The 12,909-nt window shown below is 36.1% G+C and overlaps 1 non-coding gene across 1 annotated transcript; it reads left to right on the forward strand.

Annotated features, from left to right (window-relative positions):
* Positions 1–11,295: 11,295 nt before the first annotated feature.
* On the forward strand, positions 11,296–11,367 carry TRNAC-GCA (transfer RNA cysteine (anticodon GCA)). Its single transcript has one exon. It is a non-coding gene; the product is annotated as a tRNA-Cys (tRNA).
* Positions 11,368–12,909: the final 1,542 nt, after the last annotated feature.

Consider the following 12,909-nt stretch of genomic DNA (forward strand, 5'->3'; position numbering starts at 1 on the left):
AAGGAAAAAGAAGAGAAGGACATATAGAAGAGGGAATAGAAATAAAAACAGATAGAGGTGAAAGGGAGTGAAAGAGAAACAACATAAGACTATTGGTTATAGACTTTAAAAAGCAAATCATTGCTTCCCCGATTTTAATATGGATACATGTGTATTAGAAAACTTGACTTTTAGGCAGGGTGCCATCTCTTCCAGTAACATACTTTTACATTTCTCCCTAATGGTAGCTGTGCTTAGTTGATCAGTTATGTCCAGTTCTTTGTGACACCATGGACTGTAGCCCACCAGACTCCTCTGTCCATGGGGATTCTCCATGCAAGAATACTGGAGTGGGTTGACATTCCTTCCTCCAGGGGATCTTCCCAATCCAGGGATGAAACCCAGGTCTCCTTCATTGCAGGCATATTCTTTACCATCCAATCTACCAGGGAAGCCCTCCTAATGGTAGAGCGAAACACAAATAATGGTAGAGTGAAAGATTCAGCAAGCAGATAAAAGGGGCATATTTGGGTACAGGAGATTTATTACTGATCCATCCAAATGTCACACAAACACAGTCAATTCTGACAATGTATGGCACAAGCCTTAAGTAACAAAATATTCAAATACTAAATAAACATAAATTTAAAACTATATTTTTATCTGTGTTATAATTGGATAAGAAAACACTATTTCAGAGGTAGCTTAAAAGATGCCAGGGAATAAAACCTCACTTTAAAATGATAATATATAAGCCTATTTCCCAGCAAAATTATGCTTGAAGTATCTTAGTTATAGCTCAAGGTTAAAGAATAAAAAAGGCTGATCATGATTAACACATGCATAAATTATATCTATATGACTTCTTTCACATTATGTATCTTACTGTGATACAAGGAAACATATGCCCAAAAAGTTCACAGTTGCTCATTCTTCATCAGGAAACAGTGTTAGCCATAGATCTTACTTGAAAATGATGATCTTGAAGTTGTCTCATAGCCTAGCTCCCCAGCGATGAGCTCATAAGGTCAGCTCATTGTCACCTTAGATAAAAGTCAAACTAAAACTTTAATGGAATTTGATCCACTGCATTTTTCATTACAAATAGTCTTTCTACATCCTTGTGCATTTTTAAACAGGTGAAAGGTGTACTGTATCGTCCTTTGTTTTTCCAGTTCAATACATCAGAGGAAGTAAACTAAACTTTTCTAAAAATGTATTGATCACTGATAGTATCTGTCTCAATACAAAACACTGTAATTATGCGTAAGTTTTGAGTTTGAAGTCTGCTAAAAATAATCCACATGACCTGGGAAACTAAACTAAACCACATAAACATTAGAAACCAACTCCTACTTCCTCTGTAATATTTGAGAGAAATAAATTCCAGGGAAATCAAATCATATGGTTCTCCATCTACCATGGCATGAAGAGATGTAGCGGTACAGAAAAACAGAACTTTGTTCTTCTGACTTTTAAATCAGTGCTGTTTCTGCTGCTCTTGTGTGTCTGTGTGCCAGTACATATATACACACAGTCAAGTGTTTTGCTTGGATTTTTAAACAAAAGAATTTAATATGACTGAATTACATATGGTTTCTCTGGCATATTATACACACTAAAAATACAAATTTCCCAATGATAATTATAAAGTATATTCACTTACATGATAGGAAAACTCGTATAGACCTAGAAAGAGGTTATATTGATTATAAAGCTCTAATTTCAGTGAAGACAGAAAACATGGAGTATTTTCCAGAAGAGTTTATAAAGAAAATGAATTGAACAAATGTAGGAGGTTAGAACTAAATCAAATTCCTTAAGACTATACAGTAAAGTGAGAAATTGATTTAAGGGACTAGATCTGACACACAGAGTGCCTGATTAACTATGGACGGAGGTTCATGACGTTGTACAAGAGACAAAAATCAAGACCATCCCCAAGAAAAAAAAATGCAAAATGGCTGTCTGAGGAGGCCTTACAAATAGTTGTGAAAAGAAGAGAAGCAAAAAGCAAAGGAGAAAAGAAAAGATATACCCAATTGAATGCAGAGTTCCAAAGAATAGCAAGCGGGGATAAGAAAGCCTTCCTCAGTGATCAAGGCAAAGAAAAAGAGGAAAACAGTAGAATGGGAAAGACTAGAGATCTCTACAATAAAATTACAGATACCAAGGGAACATTTCATGCAAAGATGGGCTCAATAAAGGACAGAAATGGTATGAAACTAAGAGAAGCAGAAGATATTAAGAAGAGGTGGCAAGAATGCACAGAAGAACTGTACAAAAAAGATCTTCATGACCCAGATAATCACAATGGTGTGATCACTCACACTCAACTAGAGCCAGACACCCTGGAATGTGAAGTCAAGTGAGCCTTAGGAAGCATCACTAAGCATCACTACGAACAAAGCTAGTGGAGGTGATGGAATTCCAGTTGAGCTATTTCAAATCCTGAAAGATGATGCTGTGAAAGTGCTGCACTCAATATGCCAGCACATTTGCAAAACTCAGTGGTGGCCACAGGACTGGGAAAGGTCAGTTTTCATGCCAATCCCAAAGAAAGGCAATGCCAAAGAATGCTCAAACTACCACACAATTGCACTCATCTCACACACTAGTAAAGTAATGCTCAAAATTCTCCAAGCCAGGCTTCAGGAATACATGAACCGTGAACTTCTAGATGTTCAAGCTAGCTTTAGAAAAGGCAGAGGAACCTGAGATCAAATTGCCGACATCTATTGGGATCAACAAAAAAGCAAGAGATTTCCAGAAAAACATCTATTTCTGCTTTATCAACTATGCCAAAGCCTTTGACTGTCTGGATCACAATAAACTGTGGAAAATTTTGAAAGAGATGGGAATATCAGACCACTTCACCTGCCTCTTGAGAAACCTATATGCAGGTCAGGAAGCAACAGTTATAACTGGACATGGAACAACAGACTGGTTCCAAATAGGAAAAGGAGTACATTAAGACTGTATATTGTCACCCTGCTTATTTAAGTATATGCAGAGTACATCATGAGAAATGCTGGGCTGGAGAAAGCACAAGTTGGAATCAAGATTGCAGGGAGAAATATCAATAACCTCAGATATGCAGATGATACCATCCCTATGGCATAAAGCGAAGAGGAACTAAAAAGCCTCTTGATGAAAGTGAAAGACGAGAGTGAAAAAGTTGGCTTAACGCTCAACATTCAGAAAACTAAGATCATGGCATCAGGTCCCATCACTTCATGGCAAATAGATGGGGAAACAGTGGAAACAGTGTCTGTTTTTCTGGGCTCCAAAACCACTGCAAATGGTGATTGCAGCCATGAAATTAAAAGACACTTACTCCGTGGAAGGAAAATTATGACCAACCTTGATAGCATATTAAAAAGCTGAGACATTACTTTGTCATTAAAGGTCCATCTAGTCAAGGCTATGGTTTTTCCAGTAGCCATGTATGGATGTGAGAGTTGGATTATAAAGAAAGCTGGGCACCGAAGAATTGATGTTTTTGAACTGTGGTGTTGGAGAAGACTCTTGAGAGTCCCTTGGACTGCAAGGAGATCCAACCAGTCCATCCTAAAAGAGATCAGTCCTGGGTGTTCATTGGAAGGACTGATATTGAAGCTGAAACTCCAATACTTTGGCCACCTCATACTACGAGTTGACTCACTGGAAAAGACCCTGATGCTGGGAGTGATTGGGGGCAGGAGGAGAAAAGGATGACAGAGGATGTGATGGTTGGATGGCATCACTGACTCAATGGACATGCGTTTGGGTGGAAATTGGGAGTGGTGGTGGACAGGGAGGCCTGGTGTGCTGTGGTTCATGGGATCATGAAGATTCGGACATGACTGAGCGACTGAACTGTACTGAACTGAATCTGGAAAAGACCCTGATGCTGGGTAAGTTTGAGGGCAGGGGAAGAAGGGGATGACAAAGGATGAGCTGGTTGGCTGTCATCATCAATGTGATGGACATGAACTTGAACAAACTCTATAAGATGGTGAGGGACAGTAAAACCTTGTGTGCTGCATCATAGGGTCGCAAACAGTCAGATATGACTGAGCAACTGAACTGAGGAGGTTAATCAGGAGAAGTAAACAGCAAAGATTTATAATACATTTTTATTTAACCTAAATTTAATCTTCCCTTGTTTTATAATCAGTTTAACACCAAAAAACTACACTGTCATCAATATTCACATGCATTTTGCATTTCAGTATAGTTGGTACAAGTTTCAAATATAATACAAAAGATGTATTTTACAGGACAATATGGAAAGGTGTGTTAGCACTCTTTATTGTGGCTCTTTTAAAGTAATAGCTTACTTTTGTTTGACTTCTCTAAGAGTTTCCCATTATCTCTGATTTTAGGAGGCTCTTGATATTATTATCTTTCTCCAGTTAGTACCAGCTACGCCTCTGCAAATCAGAGAACATAGTGCCTACTCATCTTAATAAAACAGGGACTGATCTTGACTCAAGGGTGGGTAAGATTCAGTTTAAATCTAATAGTTGTGTGACCGTCTATGATTTGCAAATGAAAACTATGTTTTAGTGGAAGTAAAATTATAGGTATGTGTTTATATGTACATATGTGTTGCAAATAGTAGTGTGGGCTAGAATATGAAAGTAAGAAAACAGAAGTGTAATATGATAAGGACCATATATAAGAACATAATATTTAAAATTTTCAGTTTATTCTACAAGAAGGCAATATTCTTTTTAGTCTTGCCTGGCAGATGTTTCTTAGTCTTACACTAGGCCCAATAGACATACAGTCACATTCTATTCTGGATAAAATCTGATTAAGCATAATTTGTAAAAGTATAGGAAAGAATAATATTAAGAATTTTATATGAATGATTGGTATTTTTTCCAAAACATATAAGTTGATGCTGTTAATTTGTTTTTTAAGAATGTTGGCTATGCTTAGATTTGCATGTGTGCAAGCTCAGTCTTGTCGACTCTTTACAACCCCATGGACTGTAGCCTACCAAGCTCCTCTGTCCATGGGATTTTCCAGGCAAGAACACTGGAGTGGGTTGCCATTTCCTCTTCCAGGGGATCTTTCTGACCCAGAGATCAAACCTGTGCTTGTGCTTCTTGCAGCTTCTGCATTGGTAGGTGGATTCTTTACCACTGAGCCTTCTGAGAAGCTCAAGCAGTGAAAAAACTGTTATGGGAAGCACACTGATGGAAACCACTCATCCTGGCCAGGCACCATAGTAACCATCTGCCTGAGTTATTTTTACAACAGGAGGTCCTGATGAGGAACATGGAACAAATAAGACATCACTAACCAGAAGAGTTTGGGAAAGGTCAAAAGGCGACACCTTTTGTCCTACCACCTTTCAGAATACTTTTCGCTGGCATCCGTCATGACTGAGCAATGCATGCACCAAGAGGAAGGACTCTGAATCACAGTGATTGGTGAAAGACAACCAGGAAACTAATCCTGTCACCATAAAACCTGACACTGGGACCCACATGGCAGAGCAGTTCTCCTGGGTTCCCTAACCCTACGGCTCTCCACACGTGTGACCTTTTCCAAAACTGTCTCTTGCTTTGTCAGTATATGCCTCCTTGGACAATTCATTTCTGAATGTTAAACAAGAACACACTTTGGGCCTTGGAAGAGATCCCCTTTCTTGCAACAAAACCAGAATTAACAACATTTACTTTTGCAGAATTTTAATTTATATAAGTGGTTTTTAAAATAGACTACCTTGGAGTAGTAGTTCTGAAGTCTCAGTCAAAGCTTCCTGCTATCATTAATGGATAGTAATAAACTTTTTTAAAATTAATGAAAAAGCATATAGGTATATATTTTTAAGTTAAATATTTTTAAAAAATATAAGAATTCCCTGGAAGTCCAGTGGTTAGGACTTGATGCATTCACTGTCAGAGCCTGGATTCAATCCCTGGTGGAGAACTAAATTCCACAAGCCATGCAGTGCTGCCAAATAAAATAAAAATATATTTTATCTGAAAATTCCATTACCTGATGTATGCTAGAATAGTTTAAAACTTTATATATAACACACTACTAATTTATATATCTATGTATCTAATTTACACATCATATTTTAACTTTGATGTAACAATATTTCATATTGTTAAGATGACATGCAACTTATTTTTTAAATGATGTATGTTATTAATCTGTAACTTACTGACAATTTTTCCTAATTATTTCTCACTTTAGTACATTGTTATGAACAACTCAGTTTTTCTTACTCTAACATTATCAAAGAAATTTGATATCCTTTATACTCATACATTAATCCTGCAATAACTGCATTCCTTCAAGGTTTTGTCTAATCCTTAAGTATACTTTCTTCCTCCTGTTTGCTTCTTTTCTTTTTTTATTTCTTTTTTTCTCATTCTGTAGTTTTCTGTGTCTTTTTAAAATGTCAGTGTGTTCTAGAATGTTCAATTTTTTTTTTAATTAAAAGATTTCATGAAGCTTCTGTACTTCAAAAAAAAGAAAGTGAGAGAGTCTCAGGTGCTCTGTTAAGATATAGTTGGTTCAGTTTAATATTTTGGCATCCAACACCATTTTTAAAATATATATTTTATTCTTTTCAGCTAAAAACATGTATCAGTGTTACTCTTTATTCTTTTCTACTTGTATTCTTGTGTAATTACCAATCAACATTCATTTGCAAAGCCAGCAATAAAATATGTTAAATATTTATGACTCTGATGAAGAGAAGTTAGTCCTTATTATGGTTCTAAAGTCTACCGTTCAATTTATGGTTCTATTACAAAATGAGTCATCAACTAGGAGAGCCCATTTGCCAAAATCAGTGCTTATTATTTAAGAAAATACACATTAACTAAAGAGTGCATTACTCAGGTATGTTACTTATTGCAGTTTACGTGTTTGAAATTTTTTTTTAAAGTACTTGTAACTTCTCTCTATGTGACATTCTGTATGTCTTTCATGTCCCCACCACTGTTAGTGTGAAATATGATAAAAATAAAGGCTGGATTTTGCATTAGAGGAATCTTATTCAAGTGAGAGTCAGAGGATTTTGAATACCTATAAAATATATTCAATGTTGATTTCAAAAACTTAAATAAATTAAAACTTTAATTGTACAGATGACTCAATAGTAATAACTGGATAGCTATTTGTCAAAAGCTATTAGTTAGAATGAGTTGTTGATACTAGAATAATAATCATCTTTAATTGAAAGTTTAAGATTTACCTAAATTAAAAAAAGGTGAAGAAAAGTAGATGCTTACGTTTGGAAGCTAAAGCCAATACTCCTTTTTCTAAGCACAATTTCATGTATACAGTTATTTACTTTTTTATTACAGGTTGCATTCTCTAGATACATTTCCAAAGGTTCATATTATTTCCCATTAAAACTCAGGCAAAAATGTTTTAATTTTCTGAAGCCTGGGTGGTTTGATAAATTCTGTAAATTATTAAGTTCTATTCAGGAGTGTACCATAATGCATAAAATAAACTTAATAAGGTGGATAATACAGGAAAAAGTGGTTTTTCAATAGTTTTTATGAACACATGAAATAAAAGTTTTATATTAATGTAACAGGAAAAGTTCTATATTTCTGTAAGACAAACAAAAACTAATTAGTACATGCAGTAAATGGAGCTGAAACCAGTATTTGTAAGCATTTTGTATTAAGCATACATAGTAAACAGTTTTGTTTTATTCTTCCTTTACTACAGATGGGACTTCCCTAGGATTTTTCTTTTTCATGTACAATATACTGAAGATAATATGAAATAGAAATATTTGATTATTTTAACTGTTAGACTCTCTAAAATATATTCATTTATGATAATCTGCCAACAATTGTTAGTAACAATTAAAAATATCATCATTTGCTCACATATCTGTTATGCTTTAATATCATGAGAATGATTGTAGGTATGGACATCTTCATTATACTGTTTACATTTTACTCCCTTAGACTTGTTGTTGTTCAGTCACTCAGTCGTGTCCAACTTCCTATGACCCCATGGACTGCAGCACACCAAGATTCCTTGTCTGTCACATTTTCCCAGAGTTTACTCATATTCATGTCCGAGTCAATGATGACATCCAACCATCTTAACCTCGGTTTCCTCCTTCTCCTCATGCCCTCAGCCTTTCCCAGCAGCAGGGTCTTTTTCAATGAGTCACCTATTCACATCAGGTGATCAAAATATTGGAGTTTCAGCTTCAGCATCAGTTGTTCCAATGAATATTCAAGGTTAATTTCCTTTAGGATTGACAGTACCAGAAATGAGAGGAAGAATAAAATCTATTTATTTTAAGCTGATAAAAATGTATTGCATTAAATCACAGTTTTATATTTTTTCAGATCAGCTCATTTCAATTCAGTCATTCAGTCCTGTCTGACTCTTTGTGACCCCGTGAACTGCAGCACGCCAGGCATCACTGTCCATCAGCAATTCCTGGAGTTTACTCAAACTTATGTCCATTGAATCAGTGTTTCCATCCAACCATCCCCTTCTCCTCCTGCCTTCAATCTTTCCCAGCATCAGGGTCTTTTCTAATGAGTCAGGTCTTCACATCAGGTGGCCAAAGTATCGGCATTTCAGCATCAGTCCTTCCAATGAATATTCAGGACTGATTTCCTTTAGGATGGACTGGTTGGATCTCCTTGCAGTCCAAGGGACTCTCAAGAGTCTTCTCCAACACCACAGTCCAAAAGCATAAATTCTTTGGCACTCAGATTTCTTTATAGTCCAACTTTCACATCCATACATGACTAATGTAATAACAATAGCTTTGACTAGATGGACCTTTGTTGGGAAAGTAATGCCTCTGCTTTTTAATATGCTGTCTAGTTTGGTCATAATTTTTCTTCCAAGGAGGAAGCATTTTTTAATTTCATGGCTGCAATCACCATCTGTAGTAATTTTGGAGCCCCCACCACCCCACCCAAAATAAAGTCTGCTACTGTTGCCACTGTTTCCATGTCTATTTGCCTTGAAGTGATCAGACCAGATGCCATGATCTTAGTTTTCTGAATGTTGAGTTTAAGCCAAATTTTTCACTCTCCTCTTTCACTTTTATCGAGAGGCACTTCAATTCTTCTTCACTTTCTGTCATAAGGATGGTGTCATCTGCATATCTGGGATTATTGATATTTCTGTCAGCAATCTTAATTCCAGTTTGTGCTTCATCCAGCCCAGTGTTTCTCATGATGTACTTTGCATATAAGTTAAATAAGCAGGGTGACAATATACAGCCTTGACTTACTCCTTTGCCTCTTTGGAACCAGTCTGTTTTTCCATGTTCAGTTCTAACTGTTGCTTCCTGACCTGCATGCAGATTTCTCAAGAGTCAGGTAAGGTGGCTTGATATTTATATCTCTTTAAGAATTTTCCACAGATTGTGGTTATCCAAGGCAAACTTGGCCTTGGAGTATGGAATGAAGCAGGGCAAAGGTTAATAGAGTTTTACCAAAAGAACACCCTAGTTGTAGCAAACACCCTCTTCCAACAACACAAGAAAAGACTCTACACATGGACATCACCAGATGGTCAATACTGAAATCAGATTGCTTGTCTTCTTTGCAGCCAAGGATGGAAAAGCTCTATAGAGTCAACAAAAACAAGACCAGGAGCTGACTTTGCCTCAAATCATGAACTCCTTATTGCCAAATTCAGACTTCAGTTGAAGAAAGTAGGGAAAACCACTAAACTATTCAGATATGACCTAAATCAAATTGCTTATGATTATACAGTGGAAGTGAAAAATAGATTTAAGGGCCTGGATCTGGTAGAGAGAGTGCCTGAAGAACTATGGACAGAGGTTCATGACATTGTATAGGAGGCAGTGATCAACACCATCCCCAAGAAAAAGAAATGAAAAAAGGCAAAATGGTTGTCTGAGGAGGGCTGAAAAGCAGAGAGGTGAAAGGCCAAGGGGAAAAGGAAATATATACCCATCTGAATTCAGAGTTCCAAAGAATAGCAAAGAGAGACAGAAAGCCTTACTCAATGATCAAGGCAAAGAAGTAGAGGAAAACAATAGAGTGGGAAAGACTAGAGATCTCTTCGAGAAAATAAGAGATACTAAGGGAATGTTTAATGCAAAGATGGGCACAATAAAAGACAGAAATGGTATGGACCTAACAGAAGCAGAAAATATAAAGAAGAGGTGGCAAGAATACCCAGAAGAACTATACAGAAAAGATCTTCATGACCCAGATAATCATCATGGTATGATCACTCACTTAGAGCCAGACATCCTGGAATGTGAAGTTGTGTGCCTTAGGAAGCATCACTATGAACAAAGCTAGTGGAGGTGATGGAATTCCAGTTGAGCTATTTCAAATCCGAAAAGATGATGCTGTGAAAGTGCTGCACTCAATATGTCAGCAAATTTGGAAAACTCAACAGTGACCAGAGGATTGGAAAAGGTCAGTTTTAGTTCCAATCCCAAGGAAAGGCAATGACAAAAAATGCTCAAACTACCACACAATTGTACTCATCTCACATGCTAGTAAAATAATGTTCAAAATTCTCCAAGCCAGGCTTCCACAGTACATGAAACATGAATTTCCAGATGTTCTAACTGTTTTTTTTTTTTTTAGATCAGAAGTATATAAAATAATTTTACATTTGAAAAAATAATTTGCAATCTTAAATATTAATTGATGATTCAGGGCTAAGTTTGTTGTCAGTTATTGAGTTCTTAGTAGATGCCAGAAGCTATGCTTTAAGTGGTATTATATATAATAAATACCTGTTTTAAGTGGTATTATATATAATAAATACCTGCTTTAAGTGGTATTATATAAGATAAATATCTGCTTTCAGTTCAATTCAGTTCAGTCGCTCAGTCGTGTCCAACTCTTTGTGACCCCGTGAATCGCAGCACGCCAGGCCTCCCTGTCCATCACCAACTCCGGAGTTCACTGAGACTCACGTCCATCGAGTCAGTGATACCATCCAGCCATCTCATCCTCTGTCGTCCCCTTCTCCTCCTGCCCCCAATCCCTCCCAGCATCAGAGTCTTTTCCAATTAGTCAACTCTTCTCATGAGGTGGCCAAAGTACTGGAGTTTCAGCTTTAGCATCAAAGTGGTATTATATATAATAAATACCTGCTTTAAGTGGTATTATATAATACAAATACCACTTAAAGCATAGCTTCTGACATCTTCTAAGAACTCAAGAACTGACAGCAAACTTAGCCTTGAATCATCAATAAATATTTAAACTTGTAAATTATTTTTTCAAATGTAAAATTATTTTATATACTTCTGATCTGAAAAAAAAATGCCAGAAGCTATGCTTTAAGTGGTATTATATAACATAAATGTGTGATTCCCTGGTGGCTAAAACGGTAAAGCGTCTGCCTGCAATGCAGAAGACCCAGGTTCAATCCCTGGGTTGGGAAGATCCCCTGGAGAAGGAAATGGCAACCCACTTCAGTACCCTTGCCTAGAAATTCCATGGATGGAGGATCCTGGTGGGCTACAGTCCATGGGGTCACACAGAGTCAGACAGGACTGAGCGACTTCACAATAATATAAATAGTTTGCAGATTCTTTTATGTCTGAGCCACCAGACAAGCATCAACAAACTAGGACTGAGAATTTTATTGGGTTATCAATATTATAGAGCCATTGATTTAAACTCAAGGGCTTCAAAATTCATGCTTTATTGTAGCCTGTGCTTATTCAAACTTGGGTTAAGCTGAATTTTCCATGCTATGTTGTAAATTATTCTAACTTAACTATGTAGTTATTTTTTTTCTTTTTAATTAAATTCCAATTCTTACACTTTAGGTATTTGAGTCCTTATAACTTAATTCTCACTCACATCAAACTATCAAGAATTATTTTTACCATGTTATTGTTCTACTCAGTTACTTTGGGAATTAGACGTTTCAATTGTCGTGCGTATCAAAATACCTTTTCTATGTGTTTTATAATAGCTGAGAAAGCAAAACGTCAAATAATGACTTGTGTCACAGTTTTTACCATTTGGAAAACAATTCCACATGTCTAAAATATCACATTAAAATGAAATCTTACTAAGATTTTCTATGATAGTGGCAGTTTAATCCATTCAATACCAGCAAGTTAAGTAGTCATGATTTCCAGGGAAGAATAAGGCATGGACAGAGATAACTAAAATGGTGTTATCTCACTTTCTTTAACATAGAATGAGAATCTGGTATTCTGCATGGCCCATTCCTGGGGGAAGTACCATAAGAGTATGACTGAGAAAGAGTCTGGCTTATACAGATCCCTGATCCAAGAAAGATACACAGAAGCATATATGCATGGACCAAGCCCTCTCCAATCTCAAAAACCAAAACAAATACCCAAATTTAAGATTGGTAAGTAAGTACACTTTTTCCTGTTACCTTCATAAAGGATTGAAAACTTTCCTGCTACTATATATGCTCAGCTGGGCTTAGACCATGTCTGAAGTGCTTTCTAGGTCATCTAGCAGGTTATCCTGAACTCTTATGAATTCAGATCAACAAGTAATATACTCCTAATCTTGGTAATATAGAGAATTTTTTAAAAAGAAAAGAAATCCCCACTGAAATGTGTATAATTGATAATAAAATAAACATTATTTTCAATAAGTAAGTGAAGTTTAAAAATAAAGTAAGTATCATGCTGGTGGTAAACCTGGAAATTAAAAGGCAAATTATCTGAAATAGGACTGGTCCTAACACTATTTGGAGGACTTGAAGCTGTAAGTATGAATAACTAAGGATTATTATAAAATTACTCATGAGTAACATGTTAAAATATTGATGAACACAACACAGCATTATAAAACATGTTAAAATATTGGTTGTGATATTGAATAAACAATTGTTATAAGGTGCACATCTAAAATATAACAGAAAATATTGTAAATTGAATTGCATAAAGGATTTACAAAGGATAAAACTACCCAAGTAGTTGTAAGTCACAGG

The sequence above is a fragment of the Bos javanicus genome, chromosome 12 (genome assembly GCF_032452875.1).
Source record: "Bos javanicus breed banteng chromosome 12, ARS-OSU_banteng_1.0, whole genome shotgun sequence".
In the NCBI taxonomy this organism is placed as follows: Eukaryota; Metazoa; Chordata; class Mammalia; order Artiodactyla; family Bovidae; genus Bos; species Bos javanicus.